At 39.6% G+C, this 22,323-nt stretch overlaps 1 pseudogene; it reads left to right on the plus strand.

The window, feature by feature from the left end:
- LOC133568412 (oxysterol-binding protein-related protein 1-like) overlaps positions 1-22,323 on the plus strand; it is a 47,765-nt pseudogene that overhangs the window by 13,591 nt on the left and 11,851 nt on the right.

Here is a 22,323-nt window from a genome sequence, read left to right on the forward strand (position 1 = left end):
TATGGACAGTGTTGATTGAGGTGTGTTGGAGCAGCAAAAAAGGACATTATATTAAATGAAGAGTTTCTGTCTGATAGTGTATATAATGTAAGTGCATCATAAAGCCTACATGAACTCCATGGTGTTCAGGATGAATAGTCTCCTATTGCTATTGTGCTATTTTTTTCAGCAAGTTACATTAATCATTAGTAATGTAGCAGCCTGATTTTGAATGGCAGGGTCCCTGCTATCACATGTTGATACAAATATAACATTTACATAATAAAAATCAACTACAGGCTTCCCCAATGCTGTAATAAATTAAGCGTGATGAGTTGACTTGAAACTGTTTAATCTTGCACTTTTTATATGTAGAAGAAAAGTTGTCATTTAATCGAAGCAACAACTTGAGGCAGTTTAATGTGAATTAACGTGGGCAGAATTATTATAGTGTTCCCAATGTTAAAAGGATCAAGCCATTGTTTACAAAATTGGTAAATAAATAACCAAAAAATGTATATTTTGTTGTTTTCTTACTGTACCGAAAATGAACTGAACCGTGACCTCTAAACCGAGGTACATACTGAACCGAAATTTTTGTGTAACGTTACACCCCTCGTCAAAACTTTACATACACTTGTGAAGGACATAATGTAATGGCTGTCTTGAGTTTCCAATAATTTCTACAACTCTATTTTTTTGTGACAGAGTGATTGGAGCACATCTGATTCCCAAAAAACATTTATAAAGTTAGGTTCTTTAATGAATTTATTATGGGTCTACTGAAAATGTGTCCAAATCTGCTGGGTCAAAAGTATACATACAGCAACATACATTATAAATTTTGGTGATGTAGAAAAGTTACAATCTAATCAAATTAGCTTCATGGCATGGCCTCTTAAATTCATGTGAATGATTATGATTGACGACTCCTGTTGACTTCTCTGAGCCCATTCAAATAGGGCTCATGTGTTTCAGTCATCAGTCTAGGTTACAAACGCAACAATAGGAAAGTCAGAAAAACTCAGCACTCATCTGAAAAAGCTAATCATTGACTTGAACATGTCAGGAAAGTCACTTGGAGCTATTTCAAAGCAACTAAAGGTCCGAGGAGCAACTGTGCAGACAATTGTTCGTAAGTATAAAGTGCATGGCACAGTTTTGTCACTGCCCGATCAGGAAGAAAACGCAAGCTGTCACTTGCTGCTGAGAGAAAATTTGTCAGGATGATCAAGAGTTAAACGAGAACCATCAAAAAGCAAGTCTGCAATGAATTGGAAGCTGTTGGAACACAGGTGTCAGTGTCCAGTCAAGCGTGTTTTGAATCACCATGGACAGAGAGGCTACCATGCAGGAAGGAAGCCCTTGCTCCAGAAGCGACACCTTAAGGCTTGTCTAAAGTTTGCTGCTCATAACATGGACAACGATAAGATCTTCTGGAGGAAAGTTCTTTGGTCAGATGAAACAAAAATTAAGCTGTTTGGCCACAATACCCAGCAATATGTTTGGAGGAGAGAGGTTGAGACTTTTAATCCCAGTAACACCAATCCTATCGTCAAGCGTGGTGGTAATATTATGCTCTGGGCCTGTTTTGTTGCCAACGGAACTGGTGCTTTACAGAGAGTAAATTGGAAACAATGAAAAAGGAGGATTACCTCCAAATTCTTCAGGACAACCTAAAATCATCACCCCGGAGGTTGGGTCTTGGGCACAGTTGGGTGTTCCAACAAAACAATGACCCCCCAAACATGTCAAAAGTAGTCAAGGAATGGCTAAATCAGGCTAGAATTAAGGTTTTAGAATGGCTGTCCCAAAGTCCTGACTTAAACCCCATTGAGAACACGGGACAATGCTGAAGAAACAAGTCCATGTCAGAACACCAACAAATTTAGCAGAACTGCAGCAATTTTTTCAAGAGTGGTTAAAAATTCAACCAGAAGCGTGTGGATGGCTACCAAAAGCGCCTTATTGCAGTGAAACTTGCCAAGGGACATGTAACCATTTATTAACATTGCTCTATGTATACTTTTGACCCAACTGATTTGGTCACATTTTCAGTAGACCCATAATAAATTCATAAAAGAACCAAACTTCATGAATGTTTTTTGTGACAAACAAGTATGTTCTCCAATCACTCTATCACAAAAAATAAGAGTTGTAGAAATTATGGGAAACTCAAGACAGCCATGACATTATGTTCCTTTACAAGTGTATGTAAACTTTTGACCACGACTACGTTGTTAATATTCTCACATTCTTTTTTTTAAAGGGAATGTTTGCCACAGGTCAGTAACTAAGGAAATGTGCCCTGACTAATACTTAGTGTGATAAATATGCTTCATGTCCCCCTTAGCTCAGTGGAAAGGAGGCTGTGGATGTTCACTGCAAGGATTCGGTGGGAAACACACCATTACACTGTGCTGCCTACAGAGGGCACAAGCAGTGCATAATAAAACTGCTCAGATGTGGCGCCTGCCCCGCTGTCAGAAATAACAAAGGTACTTACTGTATGCATGGTTGAATTTATAATTGTTTTATTTTGCTATAGTCCTGAAGTACAATGATATTATGCTTTGTCACAGAGCAAACATCGTTGGACTTGGTACGTGATGATGATCTAAAGGGGGTTCTAAAAGCACATCAAGAAAAGGTGACTGAACAGTGATTGACATTTGTGTGTAATTTCTGGCACATTTAAACTTCTGGCACCCAATGGTGCCGTTGTTTCTTTTTTCACACCATTTGTGACCAACACCTGCTCCCTTGTTCAGACAAAACCAACACTTTGACTAGCCCCACTGAGTCCTCAGTTAAAATACTACAAATAACAATGCTGCTTGCCTGTCTGCTCGTCTGACGAATGTTTGTTTTCCCCTTTCGAACAAAGGATGGGAGCAGCCGGGTGAAGAAGATTGAAGGCCCTCTCTGGAAGGTACCCAGATGTCAAAGTGTGTTTCTTACCTCTCAGCATGTAGAGCGATGTTCCTGCTCAGTCCGCGGAAGATATGTTATATAATGTGCCTAAATAAAACTGATTGTGTGCAGTGTACAAAGGTTCATTAAGGTGATACACTTTTCTATTCATTTTATATAATACAATTTCACAGGAAAAAATATATCTTATTCATTGCTATGTATATTTCTGCCTCAGAGTTCACGCTTTCTTGGGTGGCGTCTCAACTGGGTGGTAATTGAGGACGGAACTGTCTCCTGGTACCACAGACAGTGAGATAATTTTCCAAATGCGTTGTTTATTATTTTGGTTTATTGAATTTAACTGTTGTATCTGATTAGATGTTGCAAAATGTACCTACTGTAATAAAGCATGCTGGGAGTGTAATGATTGCTATAGTATGTGGAACAAGTTTCCAATTAACGTACACTAGAATGCTAAAATTGGATTGCAGTAAGTGGTAAACTGTACAGTTATATTAACATATTGCACCTTCATTGTGTTTCTTTCCAGGGCTGAGTCAGTGGCTGGTGTAAGAAAACAGGGCTGCAAATCTTTAGCACAAGCTTATTGCATGGTACGCAGTGGAGCTTACGTATATCCTCCTGTATTCCTAGTACACATACGGTACAGGCCAAAAGTTTGCACACACCTCCTCAGTTAAATGCATTTTCTTTATTTTCATGACTGTTCAAAACTGACACCTGTGAAGTGAAAACCATTTCAGGTGACTACCTCTTGAAGCTCATCGAGAGAATGCCAAGAGTAATCAGAGCTAAGGGTGACTATTTTGAATAAACTAGAATATTAAACATGCTTTCAGTTATTTTACCTTTTTTTGTTAAGTACATAACTCCACATGTGTTCATTTATAGTTTTGATGCCGTCAGTGACAATCCACAATGTAAATAGTCATGAAAATAAAACTCATTGAATGAGAAGGTGTGTCCAAACTTTTGGCCTGTACTGTATGTGCATATCCATTTGTGTCCCTCCTGTTACAGATCTGTGCAAGTTTTTTCTTTGATGATGAAATATATTTCTGTTATTCCAGATTAAACCATGGGATAATTGCTTCTTCATGCTCAGGTGTGCTGATGGTTCTTCACTCTGTTTTAAGGTGCCCTCACAGATTGATTCTGTAGCAATACGAAAAGTGAGCCACCATTCCTTTTTTTGTCAAGTTGGCTCATTTTGATCCACCGATAGAATATGAGTGTCAATGTGACAACGAATTCTAATCCTAGAGATAGTTGGATGCTTTTGAGGCACATTCCTCTTACAGCACTCACCACTGCACCCAGCAAGAACTCATAGAAGATGCGGTCACAGACCGCGGCATTACAACGATCAACATAACTCAAGCTCTGCAAGTATGATTGAAACTAATAGGCTGATGGAGCGCCGGCCATTCTGTTTAGTCCTCAATCTGCGCCTCGTACTCATGCTGTAGGCCGCCAGTGCTTGCCAGGACAAACTGGAGAGTGAGGTGTCCGTTTTCCTATCTATGGTGAAGAATGAGGAGAATTGTGGTGAGTGTCCAGAATCTTGAAACTGTGAATTAAAGAATGAGACATTTAAACTTCTTTGATATTTTTCCCTTTTGTCAGCATTGGCTGCACCACTTCTACTGAAAGCAAAAGACACCAGCAAGCTTTCCAGTGAAACTAGTGCTGCTCTCCAGCTCTGCCTTCAGTTATTGTCCTGTCAAGAAGAGGTAATACTCTAGCCTTTTTTGTTGCGTTTTTCTTTTCCCTAGACCAATGCTCTCCAACTGTTGTCACTAAGAGTGCTACTTTGTCCAAAAAAAAAGGCTAGTTGAGCTTTTTGAGCTATGCTGTATATTGTATTTATATGACGAGCAAAATATTTGTACTTTATTTACAAAGCAGACCTCTAATCAGTGTGGTCGCTGTCACTTATGCACTATTTTTGTAGTACTTTTTCATTCAATAGAAGCATGTCTGAATTGAACAGTTAAAAATAGAAAATACTCAGTTAAAACAAGTATTATTTGGCTATTTTGGTTGAGCTACCCAAACTCCGCTACTGTTGAGTAAATCTACTCCAGACCGTGTCCGCTGTGGCAATAGGAACCAAAAATTAAGTTGTTTTTAACATGACTGCAGTTAGCTTAGCAGGTTCAAAAAAGCAAGTCCTTCCTCACTTTGACTCATTCGTGCATTGAGTTATTGGTTACCAAAACCCGGTTCCATAGAAGCACCGGTGCCAAGGTAAACAGTAGTTACTAGAACAAAAAAGCAGTAGATATCGGTGCTCAATTTCCATGCTAAATGAATGCAGACTCACCAACCTGCAACAAGTGCTTGGCGGTGATATTGTAAGGCAAGGCAATTTTTTTTTATAGAATACAACTCATACGCAAGACAAATCAAACTGCTCTACACATGAATAGAATTACTAGGTGAATACAATCTTGCATACAAATACAATCATAAGAATAATCCTTAATTCAATTACATACAAAGTGTATATAAAATACTTTGTTTAAAAATATATATATGTTTTTAGCATGGATCTGAACAACATTAAGGCCCGTTTCACATCTTCTGGAAGACTTTTCCAGATTGTTGGAATATAAAACTGAAACGGTCTCACCATGTTTAGTCCAAACTCTGGGCATCAGCAGGAGACCACTCCCTGAGGTCCTCAGAGCCTGAGATGTTTCATATGATTAACTTGTCACAGACGTACTTTGAAAGGATTCACACACAAGTACAGCTGTTCGAAAATTTAAATTTAAGTAATCCAAGCACTGCACTAATTTGGTTGCATTTGCTGGTTCTAGTCAGGACTCGGGCAGCAGCATTCTGGCTGTACAAGTAAGAAGAAGCGCACAGTCTGACGCTCTTTTTAAATGTTATTGCAGACTTGAACATGCCAATATTTTAAAAACATTTTTAAAATATTGGTTAGGGCGCCATACAACCAGTACCATTTCTAAGTACTAATTGGTACCAATATCTGTTAAAATGTAAGTAATACCCATCCTTAACCATTAGCTCTATAGGATCAGTTGAGTCTTGCACAGCTTTTCTGTTGAGTTATTACAGGTTTTACTTTAACTGGTTATAAAAATCATTGAGCCCTTCCTCTTTGCATTAGCTTGTTCATACAGCAATCAGGGTGGAACGTGGCACACACACTTGGTCTGATCCACTTGTCCCAATGACCGGGATGTTCCCTTGTGGAGGGTGGAAGGAGGGTAGTTGTAGCAGTTGTGCAGTGTGGGTAATCATTGGGAAAGATCTCCTTTTCTGCTTAGGTCTGCATTTAGCCTGTGGATCAGTGCAGACTCGCACACATGAACGCACTCCTACTCTGGGAATAAGCTGTGTTTTAAGTAGGAAGGATCTGAACGATGTGTGTGTGTGTGTGTGTGTGTGTGTGTAGTGTATATTCATGTGTTCAGTCGTAGGTGTGTGCGCACACTGTCGCACGCTGAGAAGAGTGAATGAAAAGGAGGCACTCCCAACCAGCATTTGCACAGGTACATATTCTATTTTTCAGCCAAATCCAGTTCTGGTCAATCCCATTTTAGTTTAAATGTATGATGATGTGCTTTTGTAAAGAGTTTGTCTTAATTGCTGCAAAACTTTGAGCTAATCTTTTTTTGGATTTAATGTCCTTAATTCAAAGTGTGAAATTGAGCTTCCCCTAATGAATTTAGCACTGCCTGTAGTAATGCCTGTCTCCTATTTTTAATGAAACTAGCCTTTGTTGTATTTGGTCAAACTGCTATGTGACAAGCGGTAGGAAATGGATGGATGGATGCTATGTACATTAAGTTGCAGAACTTTTTTCAAGTTTGAGATAGTGTATGTATCCACTGTGAAAACTTGTCTCAGTGTTCTAGAGAAGTATAATGTTCAAATGGGCAACAGCACGACAAGAATGTCTAAAGCTGCATGTTTTTGCAGGGACGTGTGCACTGCCCGTCCAAATTATAAATGCATGAATTGTCAGCAGCTGCTTTCCTGTCAGAGGGGTAAACTGGCCTGGTTATCACAGGAAGGTTATAAAGTGTTTCATCTGGCATGAATAATGTCAGAGTAATGCTCGCTAAATTTCTGTATTAAAAACTGTATTATGTAATCGCAAAGGAAAATGTCTTCACAAGCCCTTTTCTTTTGCTAAGCTGCCGCGACTTTATATATCATAAGTGGATTATATATTCCACAATGCTGAGATTGGCTGTCATATGGCATTAACGCTAATTCTGCCATTCCATTATCCTGCAACTTCTTTGGATGCCATGCCGTCTGTTATACTTTAATAATAGTATTGGTGTGTTATTGCAGTTTTACTTGAATGTCTCTGCATTTACAGTGCAAAGAGGACAGGTCTGATTCCTCTGAGGGTTTAAATACGCAAATAAGATGTCGCCGAGAACGCCTGGTCTGACCCACATCAGCTACATCCGCAGAACGAGTCCAATCCTTTGCGTGTTTTAGTGAGGAGACTACACTTATGGCTTGATCACTGGTAGTTTAATTCTCCATTTCTGCACGAGAAACCCTAAGGGCCTGATCTACTTAAGGTTTGCATGTATTATAACACCTGCAAAATTGATGGCACATGCCAAGCTGATCTTCTAAGATCATGCTCAGAGGATTGTGCCTCTTAAATGAGCAAAATAGAGAGCGTTTTCCATTAACCGTGTTGTCATATTTATGCAGAGTATGTGCTGATTTTCAAAACGCCGGAAGAGTTGGATAAGATGCGAGTATAATTATTTACCAAACGCAATGTGATTTTATCAGGACTAAAACTGTTTTTGATGTATTGACTATGTCTGCAATGTACGTGCAAACTCACACAGTTATCAATTGAACTTCAAATCAAACTTAATTTACATCACACTTTTTGTATACAGGCAAGTGGCAAAGTAAATTGCCGTACAAAAATAATACAAGAGAAGAAAACATACACATGCATTCTCACACATCACTATTGACAAAAACACAAACAAAACATTGCATGTCACAGGCAAAACGCCAGTTTTGACGGCGTGGCGCAGTGGTAGAGTGGCCTTGCGCAACCAGAGGGTCCCTGGTTCAATCCCCACCTAGTACCAACTTCGTCACGTCCGTTGGGTCCTGAGCAAGACACTTCACCCTTGCTCCTGATGGGTGCTGGTTAGCGCCTTGCATGGCAGCTCCCTCCATCAGTGTGTGAATGTGTGTGTGAATGGGTAAATGTGGAAGTAGTGTCAAAGCAATTTGAGTACCTTGAAGGTAGAAAAAGCGCTATACAAGTACAACCCATTTATCATTTATTTAATATTTGAGGGCATCCCTACTGTAGAAAGACTACAGTTATCTATTCATCCATCTTCTTCCGCTTATCCAAGGTCGGGTTGCGGTGGCAGCAGCCTAAGTAGAGAAGCCCAAACTTCACCCCCTTTTCCCAGCAGCTACTTTCAGCTCCTCCCGGGGGATCCTGAGGCGTTCCCACGACAAACGGGAGACATAGTCTCCCTAACATTTCCTGGGTCATGTTCTAAAGTACATCGCTTGGGAGGCCTCTGGGGGGGCATCCTGACAGGATGCTTGAACCACCTCATCTGGCTCCTCTTGTTGTGGAGGAGCAGCGGCTTTACCTTGAGCTCCTTCCGAATGACAGACCTTCTCACCCTATCTTTAAAAGACAGCCGCCACTACCCTGCATTACTGCACATGCCGCACCTGTTGATCTCATGATCCCCTCTTCCCTCACTCTTGAAAAAGACTCCAAGGTATTTGAAGTCTTCCACTTGAAGCAAGATCTCCTCCCCAACCCAGGTACGGCACCCCACCCTTTTCTGGACGGGAACCATGGACTCGAAGTTGGAGGTGCTAATTCTCACCCCAGTCCCTTCACACAACCGATCCAGTGACAGCTGAAATTTCTGACCAGATGAAGCCATCAAGACCACATAATCTGCAAAAAGCAGAGACCTAATCCTGCTGCCACCAAACCCGATCCCCTCAACGCCCTGAGTCCCCTATGAGTTATGAACAAAATTAGTGACAAGTTCAGCCTTGACATAGTCCAACCCTCACTGAGAATACACGTAAGTGTGATTTACTGCCGGCAATGGAAACCGAGCTCTGACACCGATCATACAGGGAGTGGACCGCCACAATACTCCATACTTTCTAAGCCCTCCCCACAGGACTTCCAGAAAGACACGGTCGAATGCCTTCTCCAAGTCCACAAAGCACACCGCTTGGCCTGTCGGTACCTGTCCGCTGCCTCTGGAGTCCCATGAGCCAAAAGGACCTGATAAGATTCTTTTAGCTTGACTGCATCCCTAGAATTACCGCCACAATAGGAACCAACCAACTCGTGACCACTGTTCTGATCGTCCATCTCAACAACAGATTTACGGAAAATGGCCCATTCGGACACAGTGTCTGGTTCCATAGGGTGCACCGGTGACCAGCATTTGGGCGAGGGAAATTTGAGTCCTCATTTTTTGTTCTACATAAAGATCTTTGAGCTGCTCTTTGTCTGGTCCCTCATCGAGGACCTGTTTGTCTTGGGAGATCCTACCAGGGGGCATAAAAGCCCCCGGACAACACAGCAAACTCCTTTACCATGATAAGGTGGCAGATCAGAAATGATTAACTAAAATTGCCATCTAAAAAATAGTATAAAGCATATGATAAAATATATGTAAAAATGGAATATAAATAATACTAGAGTTACTAAAAATGTAACATTAAGAGAATAGCAGCAGTAATATTAATAATGATGCATAAAAATTGCTTGTTGTTCATTGCAGAGACAGGAGACATGCAGTATATTTTTGCCCCACTCCTCACACTTCAGACTGTAAAATAGCAGATTGCCCTTCACACCTCTGGAGCTCAGAGTGATCACAAGTCTAACCTCTACTTAAATAGCCGCCTCATGGGGTTCTAAACCACTGCCTGTCATCTTTCACCCAAAGGATATAGGGAACTGTATATTTTGGCCTCTTTATTTGAGGTTTTTGAAAGAGATATTTAACTTTGGCCTGATACAATTTTGGTTAAAGACTATATTCTTGGTCAGCCTACTGCATCTATATGCTTGTGTCTGGAGCTGTCACAGAAATTGACACATGCATCAACTTAGAGCACACATTTTAGTTCATCTCACATCTCTACCCATGGGGGTGTTCGCCAAGGACAAGCATCTCTCCCAATTCCCATCGGCAATGGCACAACGCATCAACAGGATTTTAAATAGCTCAGTTTGTGCTCAGGCAAAAGGGAATGCGGTGATAGCGAAAGAGCTGGCACGGAGTGTTACAAAACAGTGTTCTCTTCCTGGACAGACTACTGAGCCAAGCGCTTGGAAATGTGTGCTATCCGATATACACCATTCATATCCTAAGAGAGTTGAATAAGGAGAAAGCAAATTGTTCCCATGATCAAGGGACTTGGGGCTGGGTGTTGTCTGCTGCTAAGGTTCCCTTAAGCCAAGGGGGTCCGAAGTGAAAGTGTTATTTTAAGTGTACAGTAGCACCTTGAATGAAGGGTTTAGCCCCCTACCGCCATATATAATGTTCTCTAGATGTAGATGAGTTGACCTAGTGGACCTTAACTCAGTGATTGTGTGAGCTTGAAAGAGGTCAGTATGAATATGTATTAAATTTTGGGAAGCTATTCAAGTTTGGCAGGCCAACTTTGAGCACTCCTGTCTAAGGCATTTAATTTGAATTAGTTCCACAATAACTTTGCAGACCTATTGACAGAGGCTTTTTTTTACAAGCTCCTCTTTTTTTTAGAATCCCAATTTGGTCATTGTGTCATCTACAATATTTACAAAACTAATCAGTAGGTTTCCAGTTTGTAAAAAAAGTTCCAGTGAGCATTTTTGTCAGTAATGAGTAATGAAAGTAGCAAAGCTACCCAAGATATTAGGAAACCCTGATCTGCTGTGTCTTTGGAGGGCTTGGTTCAGGTTGCAGTAAAGGGACACTCAATCTCGACCTACACTTCTCTGGGTTCAAGGTTTTTGTTCTAATCTGCAAAAACTATATCTGATGGCATGTTCCCAACAATAAGATGTCATTAAAGCCATATCGGATACTGAAACGAACAATGCACCAATACCAATCAAAACATAAGTGACTTCAAACAAATTTTCAAAACTAACACAAATTACCTCAATTTACAAGCACGTTTTGTTTGATGACAAAGCTCCTAACTCAAAACCTATATATCTCAAATCAGCCCCGTCCATTACACTTATTTTAAATCAATTTAATCCAATAAACAGCAATTTTAATACACTATTAATAACAATAAATAATTTTAAGCAAGAAATAGTTTGAAAATCAGCACAATAGATTTATGAAACAATGTAATAATGTCCATTTACCCTGGGGACCGAACAAATGCGGCATCTACTTCAAGCTGCTTCTCCATATTTTCATGGATGGATGTCCGCCCTTTGGATATTGTCTATAGGCGCAGCAGCTGGCTGCTGCTTCTAGAGTTGCTAACTGCATAGCTGATTCATGGGTTTGCTGCACAGTCAATCCCGTTTTGTTTCTTTGGTCTGGTGAATATCTTCCGCTATTAAGGCCAGATGTTTTGAGGCAGATACAAGCTTGCATTTGCAACGCCAGCTAGCGGTGGGGAAGATTGTAACTTCTTTTTCAACCTACTCGTAACTAAAATTATGCTAAAAAATTTAAGCATAACAATAATCAGAGAGCCAGCTTGTACCTGAAATTACTCTTAAATTGAGGTAAGTCTGTAATAATAATGCATGTGTGTATTTGTTGCATCCAAACCTGAAGGTTTGGACACTGAAGTTGGAGCAGGAAGTGGAGAAGAACAAGGCTCTTACAGAGGCGTTGCAGACTATAGCGACTGAGCACCACAAGCTCAAGCAGACCCTGTGCAAGAGCAGGAGGTCGTCTGCCCTCAGCACACTCACTGAAGATGAATTCTATGACGCTTTGTCAGGTCAGCAGACCCTTTTAGCCATAGACCATCATGAATTGTCACATTTTAATGAGCTGACAAAATATCTGCTCTAATATGTCCATGCATTGCCTGTTATGATCATGCTCAGTCCTGGGCTAAATTGGGGCCCGAGCAGAATTGTATTTTTAGCCCCCATACCCCCAGATTTTTAATTTTTTTTAACTTTATGTGCAACAATTTTTTTTTTACCTTTTTTTTTTTTTTTTAACTAACCTTGTTGGATGCATGTGGAGCTTTTTTTTTTTTTTTATATAGAAAGTTAAAACATCTCTAATCTTTCCAACTCTTACATCGGCTGGGATTTGATCCCAGGTACTGACACCTTTTTGTAATGAGCACTCAAGTTGTGTGCTACAGAAATTTTGTTTCGGGGTGTCAAATTATCACGTTAATTACGATTAATTTATTACAATACTATTTATCGTATTAGGTTTTTTATTTGTGTATGCCTGTGCATTGCCTTGCTCTTTTCCTGTGCTTTACTGAGAACATTTATTGGATGTAACAACACTACAGACCTTAAGCACAAAGATAGCATGTAGACACGGTGAAAAATACGTCTCACTTTGTCATGAAACTTGGCCAGTGACGTTGGCGATTTTAAATAGTGGAAATGGGATGAAATATATTTTAACAAATAGTGGAAAATATTCATAATATACTTGAAGACGTATCAGAAGTGTGTATAGTTTAAATTTGAATGTTGGCTTGATTTTAGCGTATAATAAAACCAAAACTCGTAAATAAATAAATTAATGTTCAGTTGCTAAATAAGGTTTAAGACATATACAAAAAAAGAGATTAAGCAGATTAATTACCGTATTTTTCCGGATTATAGAGCGCACCCACTAAATTTTAGAAGAAAAAAACACTAATTCCATACACCGTATTTAAAGACTGTAAGGCACACTTGAAATTATTAAATGTTCTCAAAAATCGACAGTGCGCTTTATAACCCAGTGCGCCTAATGTATGGAATAATTCTGGTTGTGCTCACCGACCTTGAAGATATTTTATTTGGTATGTGGTGTAATGATAAGTGTGACCTGTAGATGGCAATCACACACAAGACGTGTAGACTGCAAGAGGACACCAATAAAGAACACCACGACTTGCGATGTTCTATTGAAAATATAGAAAATTACACATCGTGCTCAAAAATCCGTCAATGTTTTAGTACCACTTTCGTAAGCTATGAAGCCGCACCGCTTGATGGACTGTCGGAGCATTACGGCTACCGTAGTCAGAAGTACTGTGCTTCAACATAGAGTATTACTATGGTGTGTGTATAAGGACCGCAAAATGGCACCTATTAGCAGACATTACTGGGCGTTTTGTTTCGCGAAATTATGCAAAATCAACTTTTCTTACATTCTGGCACCTGCTGATCTTTAACTGGGATATGCATAATTCCTGATCTTGTATCAGCGTCCGCCATTGTAGTTGATAATCTTTTACATTCAGGATGCATTGCTGCGATATTTGTTTTCTCTCGAAAGCAGACAGACAAGCAGGAAACCAGCAGGAGCAGCGTGCAGGTAGGACAACAAATAAAAAAAACTCAGACACTAGTCAAGTGTGGAGCCAAAATACCAAGATAGTCTCCAGCGGCGGACAGCGAGAAAGTCTTAATCTAGGAAAAATACACAAGCATGTGGAAAAGAAGAACCAACATAAATGTCGCGAAGAGCGAGCATTGACCCAACAACTTGTGCTGGGTGAGTGAAAAATATAAAGGAGTGCAATTAACCAAAACACCTGGTGGGAACACTAATTACTAAACAAGGGCAGGTGTGGAGAATTTGTGTCCATGAAAACATAAATCTAGCCATGACCCAGGCAATTTTTTTCTTATTTTCTGTCTTCTTGTCATGGGGCGTTCCTCCTCCGCTGTTGCTATTTCTAATATAAAGTAACTTTTATGTCACCATGGAAGCGAAAACTACCGGTACAGTGGGTTTTCATAATTCACCCACGGACCTTTTAGTTATTAAAAGGGTTCCGGTCGGACGGATTTTCACGGGGGACACATTTCCGCCGTTGTTGCACTTGTTGGCCACAGATGTGGAGATGCTGCTCCGTTATTGATTTAAAAAAAAGTCTAAATGTCATTAAAACAGTTAGCTCCATCTTTTGGCACTCCCGTCCTTGCACGCTACAACAAAGATGACGGGCAGGAGACGCTGTCAAAGCCACGTAAATAAGACCGCCCACAAAACGGCACATCCTGAAGCAATGGTCAGAAGACAACCTCAAGATAATCCATAAAACATGATCTATGCAACATTTTGACCAAAAAAACTACCTTTACATGTTATGTAGACCGAAAGGAAGTCTTTTCAATTAAAAAAACAAAATCATAATATGACCCCTTTAATGCACCTTATAATCTGGTGCGCCTTTTGTATGAAAATAGACTCGCTTCTCAGCAGTGCGGTTTATAATCCGGTGCGCCCTATGGTCCGATGAATACGGTATTAGCCGTACCGGACTATAAACCGCAGATATATACATTGTGAAATGAGTTATTTAGAAAGAACAATTGTATAAATATTTATTTTACATACCTTAATTGTTTCCAAACGATGTCTGTGACACAGCAGTAAAACAGCAAATCAAACTAAACCAAAGTCATCGTCATGCACCCACCAGCTGCTGAAGTTAGCTCTCTAATCAGCCAAACACTCAAAAATTCCATGGTGACAGTTCTTGGTGAATTTACTGAGGAATTTGTGAAACTAAAAGAATACAAACAGAATGCCACTGTAAGGCAATAATACTAACAGACATTCGTAATGTTAACAACGCTACCTTCATTACATCACAATAACATGTACAAATATCAACGATAACACTGTTATTGTCCGGAATTTACGGTAATTACAGATAATCAATCAATCAATGTTTACTTATATAGCCCTAAATTACTAGTGTCTCAAAGGGCTGCACAAACCACTACGACATCCTCGGTAGGCCCACATAAGGACAAGGAAAACTCACACCCAGTGGGACGTCGGTGACACTGATGACTATGAGAACCTTGGAGAGGAGGAAAACAATGCATGTCGAGCGGGTCTAACATGATACTGTGAAAGTTCAATCCATAATGGATCCAACACAGTCGCAAGAGTCCAGTCCAAAGCAGATCCAACACAGCAGCGAGAGTCCCGTTGACAGCGGAGCCAGCAGGAAAACATCCCAAGCGCAGGCGGATCAGCAGCGCAGAGATGTCCCCAGCCGATACACAGGCGAGCAGTACATGGCCACCGGATCGGACCGGACCCCCTCCACAAGGGAGAGTGGGACATAGGAGAAAAAGAAAAGAAACGGCAGATCAACTGGTCTAAAAAGGGAGTCTATTTAAAGGCTAGAGTATACAAATGAGTTTTAAGGTGAGACTTAAATGCTTCTACTGAGGTGGCATCTCAAACTTTTACCGGGAGGGCATTCCAGAGTACTGGAGCCCGAAATGAAAACGCTCTATAGCCCACAGACATTTTTGGGCTTTGGGAATCACTAATAATTATAATTAATTGCTATTTTTTAATTGCTTGACAGCTGTAATTTTTTCATTATATTCAAATCGGTGAAGATGCTAGGTATACGCGTGTGGTAAAATTTCATATGAAGTATTTTGTAATTCATGAATTGACATTTTACATGCAGTTATTCACACAAAAGAGGGCCCACCCACATTATCAATGTTTACGGAATGTTGACCCTATGCTCAGACTTTTTTTTTTTTCATTGATATAAATACAGAATGTATAGTGTGTACTTCCTCCAAGATGTTTGTGCACTACAACAGTCTCTCGGGAATGTCTGCATTATTCATAAAGAGCGCTGACCGCGGACATTTTTTGCCCATGAGACTCTTTAAACTGTGCTCAGCACTTACTCAGCCTTTCTGTTGAATATAATGTTGTGCAAAAAATGTGAGTCTAGCTGCTGAGGATCCTGATGTAATCTCACAACGCTGCTGTTAGTCAAATAATAGTTTTTTACAAAGCTGATATGTAAACATTATACTGCTTGTACTGTACCAGTATTGCAATGATGAGCAGGAGAGTGGGGCAAACTGTGTCGCAGGAAGTGAAGCCTCATTGGAACACAAAGCTCAGGCGGGGTTTGGTATGGCAGCAGGGAGGAGGCAGAGGCATTGGGGAGGTAGTTAAAGAGGAACTGGAGTTGCTTGTTTGTGTTGTGAATCGATGAGGCTGCTCCTTGCCCAGAACCGTGTATTTTTGGCATGATCTGCCATCACCTGCCCCCCGTTGTTTTCCCGCAGAGTCCGAGACGGAGCTGTCTGTGAGCAGCTTCCTGTCAGTGGCCAGCAACTCCTGTGAAGAAGACGACGGGAGCGACACCCCCGTTCTCAACAGTCTCAGGGGGGCTGCCGGAATGTCAGGGGAGGATAACCATGACAACCAGAACAATGCCGCCAACAAGCGCAGGTGGGTAATGCTGCAGTTATGTCATGCTTAGTTTGTGTGAAGGTTGCTTGTGTTTATAAAAATATTTTCAAATCAGGTAATTTAAGTTTAAGTTGGGTTTTTTTGGGGGGCATAACTGTCTGATAACAAAGTAGCGTGCTTCAAATAGCAAGAAGAGAAGGCGTTACAGTTTACCATCTTTCCATTCTTCTGCGTTTTTGTTTGTACCAGCACCCACTTCCCAGAGAATAAACCTGTTTTGTTTTTCCTGTCCCGTCCAACTCTCTAAAACCAACCTGTGCTGGCGGGATGCTTTGCTGCTAGAAGAGGGGTCAAGCATTCATTTCCAACTCCGCTTCTATTTTTTGGTACAAGTTAATTATTTAGCATGTTCTGGCAGGGACTGTGGCGTAACAAGAACGGAGAACACACTGACTGTGCGTGTGTGCATATCAAACAAATACATAATGTTGTTTTGCAAATTGAAATACATGCGTGCTGTGTTGCTTCACTCCAATTGCTTATAGTAATTGTTTTTACAGTATTTAGCATGTCTTAAGTTACATGTGAATGATGTCACCTACTGTAAAATTGCAAAAAGATGCCCGCTTAATGAAGCTAACATGAAGTGGGCCAGAAGTGACTAAAAGTGCAGATGGAACCAAAGATGCCTCACCGCCCGGCCAGTTTATTCAACAAAAATAATGGCTTGTATATGGGTAGGCACCATCTGCCTGCTGCACAAATATAACTGTAAAACCGCTCGTATGAGGACATTTGCAGGAGGCTGCCAGTGAGCAATTTCTTTGTTACACAAATGTGAGCAGGTTTGAATGCAAAAACGTTCAACGTGCTCTGATGCAGTTATACAAATGTGTAACAACTGGCTCATTAGCTTACAGGTGTCATGTAATATTGCGCAGCTATGTTATCTTTGGAAATTTTAAAAATGCAAAACGTGCAAATTAGTTGTGTCCATATAATCTCTCAAGGGTTAAATACTCTGCATTGTTTGAGTTACTAGGTCGCTTCTCGTTATTGTGTATGTTCTCACAAAAATAGTTTCTAATTAGTTTAGTGAATACCATGGTATTTGTTTCTATGCTTTGGATGGACACATTAACACAAAACACACGTAACATATGTTTTTTGTCCCCCTCTGTCTTTCAATAGAACATCCCTGCCGGCTCCCATGTTCTCCCGAAATGAAGTCAGTATCTGGAGCATCTTGAAAAAATGCATCGGCATGGTGAGCATAAACAAACATTGTCCTTCACTTTGATCCTCTTTCTGCAAACTAATGGTTGTACCTGTATCTTTTTATCTGTGTCATAATACTCTCTCCAATACTAACAAAGCCTTCATCTGGGATGGAAGTATTTATTGATGTAAAATACAGTGTACAATTGCATTTTATTTCATACACAATTTAGCAAAGCTGACCTATAAGAAAGTAGATTTTATTGTGCACTGCATTTTGCACTGTGTATAAATGACGAATAAGTCTGTGTGTATATATACACATACAGTATATACACATACATACATATATACACATGCAGATATATATTTCTGCGTGTGTGTGTGTGTGTGTGTGTGTGTGTGTGTGTGAAGGACTGGGCGATATGGCCTTTTTTAATATCTTTATTTTTAGGCCTTATTGCGATATACAATATATATCTCGATATTTTGCCTTAGCCTTGAATTAAAACTTGATACATTTAATCACAGCAGTATGATGATTAGCATCACAGCTAACGTTACACATGCTGCTACCTCTCTGCTCGGGGAAGGCGTGTGACATTGCATGTGTGAGGTATGTAAGAAGGTGCGGTTGTGTTAAGTCCCTGTGAGAAGGAGAGACAAAAAGAGGGAGGGACGAATGCAGTTTAATGCCCGCAGCTAAAAACAACTGCGTGAGAACGTATACTCGAATATCATAATAGTCATTTTCTATATCGAGACAAACCCGCGATATATCGCGTGTATCGATATATTGTCCAGCCCTATATGTATGTGTATATATATAGATATGTGTGCGTGTGCGTGTGCGTGTGTGTGTGTGTGTGTGTGTGTGTGTATGTATGTGTATGTATGTGTGTATATATATATATATATATATAGAGAGAGAGAGAGATACACAAACCCTGTTTCCATATGAGTTGGGAAAGTGTGTTAGATGTAAATATAAATGGAATACAATGATTTGCAAATCATTTTCAACCCACATTCAGTTGAATATGCTACAAAGACAACATATTTGATGTTCAAACTGATAAACATTATTTTTTTTTGCAAATCATTAACTTTATAATTTGATGCCAGCAACACATGACAAAGAAGTTGGGAAAGGTGGCAATAAATACTGATAACGTTGAGGAATGCTCATCAAACACTTATTTGGAACATCCTATAGGTGTGCAGGCTAATTTTGAACAGGTGGGTGCCATGATTGGCTATAAAAGCAGCTTCCATGAAATGCTTAGTAATTCACAAACAAGGATGGGGCGAGTGTCACCACTTTATAAGCAAATTGTCGAACAGTTTCAGAACGACATTTCTCATCGAGCTATTGCAAGGAATTTAGGGATTTTACCATTTACTTTTTGTAAAATCATCAAAAGGTTCAGAGAATCTGGAGAAATCACTGCATGTAAGCGACGATATTACGGACCTTTGACCCCTCAGGCGGTACTGCATCAAAAACTGACATCATTGTGTAAAGGATATCACCATATGGGCTCAGGAACACTTCATAAAACCACTGTCAGTAACTACAGTTGGTCGCTACATCTGTAAGTGCAAGTTAAAACTCTACTATGCAAAGCAAAACCCATCTATCAAAAACACCCAGAAACGCCGCCAGTTTTGCTGGGCCCAAGCTCTTTTAAGATGGACTGATGCAAAGTGGAAAAGTGTTCTGTGGTTTGACGAGTCCACATTTCAAATTATATTTGGAAACTGTGGACGTGGTGTCCTCCAGAACAAAGAGGAAAATAACCATCCGGATAAATGCAAAGTTCAAAAGCCAGCATCCGTGATGGCAAAATTGCTCTCACTACTGATGTGTGGACAAGTGTAGCCTACCTTGGCATATATGCCACTACATTGGAGACGAATGGAACATGAAGTCAATCTGCCTTACGACCACGCCACTAGAGGAAAAACATTCAGCATCCAACATTGCAGAATGGTTGGAATAGGTAATAGCCAGGTTTGAAATTCCCCTAAGCAAAATGATTGCTATTGAGCAGGACACTTTATAAAAAAACAAACATTTTTGTTGCACTTGCCTTATTTTATTTGGCAAGTCAAAAGGACATGGTGCCAGTTTGCTGTTTTTTAAATAAAGTATTGGAAAGGATAGAAATGTAGTTTGTCTATTTTATCCGATTATTAATCGAAGTAATCGACAGGTTAATCGATTATTAAATTAATCGTTAGTTGCAGCCCTAGTATGTATGTATATGTACATTCATGTATATATGTATATTTAAATATACGTGTTTAGGTTAATTTTCATATATATACACGTATACTGTATTTACACATATACATATGTATATATTTATGTATATATGTATGTTTGTTTTTATGTAGGTATGTATATGTATATATATGTATATATGTAGGTATATATGTAATGTGAGTATTTATGCATGTATATATGAATGCATGTGTGTATATATATATATAGATATGCATGTGTATTTGCATATATGCATATACTGTATTTATATATATAAATATATATATAAGGGATGTGGGAAAAAATCGATTCGAATTTGACTCACGATTCTCACGTGCGATTCAGAAACTATTCTCATTTTTAAAAAATCGATTTTTAAATTATTTTTAATTTTTTTTATCAATCCAACAAAAATATACACAATACCATAACAATGCAATCCAATTCCAAAACCAAAGCTGACCCAGCAACACTCAGAACTGCAATAAACAGAGCAATTGAGTGGAGACACAAACACGACACAGAACAAACCCAAAGTAGTGAAACAAAAATTATCAACAACAGTATCAATATTAGTTATAATTTCAGCATAGCAGTGATTAAAATTCCCTCATTGACATTATCATTAGACATTTATAAAAATTTAAAAAAAGAACAATAGTGTCACAGTGGCTTACACTTGCATTGCATCACATAAGCTTGACAACACACTGTGTCCAATATTTTCACAAAGATAAAATGAGTCATATCTTTGGTTCGTTTATTAGTTAAAACAAATTCACATTATAGCAATCAATTGATAAAACATTGTCCTTTACAATTATAGAAGCTTTTTAAAAAAAAATCTATTACTCTGCTAGCATGTTAGCAGACTGGGGTAGATCCTGCTGAAATCCTGTGTATTGAATGAATACAGAATCCTTTTGAATTGGAGAAATATCGTTTTCTTAATCGAGAATCGCGATGAATCGAAAAAATCGATTTATAATCCAATTGCGACCCCAAGAATCGATATCGAATCGTGGGACACCCAAACATTCGCAGCCCCAATATATGCACATGTATGTACGTGTGTGTGTATATATATATATATATATACATGTAATATGTGTATATGTATATATACACGTGTGTGTATGTATGTATGTATGTATGTATGTATATATATATATATATACACACACACATATATATATAGTGGGGTAAAAAGTACTTAGTCAGCCACCGATTGTGCAAGTTCTCCCACTTAAAATGATGACAGAGGTCTGTAATTTTCATCAAAGGTACACTTAAACAGTGAGAGACAGAATGTGAGGAAGAAAAATCCAGGAATTCACATTGTAGGAATTTTAAAGAATTTAAAGCTCTCACTAATGGAAGGAGGATTTGATTTAAAATCTCACGACACATGGCCCCATTCATTCTTTCCTTAACACGGATCAATCGTCCTGTCCCCTTAGCAGAAAAACAGCCCCAAAGCATGATGTTTCCACCCCCATGCTTCACAGTAGGTGTGGTGTTCTTGGGATGCAGCTCAGTATTCTTCTTCCTCCAAACACGACGAGTTGAGTTTATACCAAAAAGTTCTATTTTGGTTTCATCTGACCACATGACATTCTCCCAATCCTCTGCTGTATCATCCATGTGCTCTCTGGCAAACTCCAGACGGGCCTGGACATGCACTGGCTTAAGCAGGGGGACACATCGGGCACTGCAGGATTTGATTCCCTGTCAGCGTAATGTGTTACTGATGGTAACCTTTGTTACATTGGTCCCAGCTCTCTGCAGGTCATTCACCAGGTCCCCCCGTGTGGTTCTGAGATTTTTGCTCACCGTTCTCATGATCATTTTGACCCCACGGGATGAGATCTTGCGTGGAGCTCCAGATCGAGGGAGATTATCAGTGGTCTTGTATGTCTTGCATTTTCTGATAATTGCTCCCACAGTTGATTTTTTCACACCAAGCTGCTAGCCTATTGTAGATTCACTCTTCCCAGTCTGGTGCAGGTCTACAATTCTTTTCCTGGTGTCCTTCGACAACTCTTTGGTCTTGGCCATAGTGGAGTTTGAAGTCTGACTGTTTGAGGCTTTGGACATGTGTCTTTTATACAGATAACGAGTTCAAGCAAGTGCCATTAATACAGGTAACGAGTGGAGGACAGAAGAGCGTCTTAAAGAAGTTACAGGTCTGTGAGAGCCAGAGATCTTCCTTGTTCGAAGTAACCAAATACTTATTTTCCACCATAATTTACAAATAAATTATTTTAAATTCCTATAATGTGAATTCCTGGATTTTTTTTTCACATTCTATCTCTCACAGTTGAAGTGTACCTAAGATGAAAATTACATACATCTGTCATCATTTTAAGTGGGAGAACTTGCACAATCAGTGGCTGACTAAATAATTTTTTGCCCCAGTGTGTGTGTGTGTGTGTGTGTGTGTGTGTGTGGGCGTGTATATATATGTGTATATATATATAGGTGTATATATATGTACAT

Source organism: Nerophis ophidion, linkage group LG14 (genome assembly GCF_033978795.1).
Source record: "Nerophis ophidion isolate RoL-2023_Sa linkage group LG14, RoL_Noph_v1.0, whole genome shotgun sequence".
NCBI classification, from domain to species: domain Eukaryota; kingdom Metazoa; phylum Chordata; class Actinopteri; order Syngnathiformes; family Syngnathidae; genus Nerophis; species Nerophis ophidion.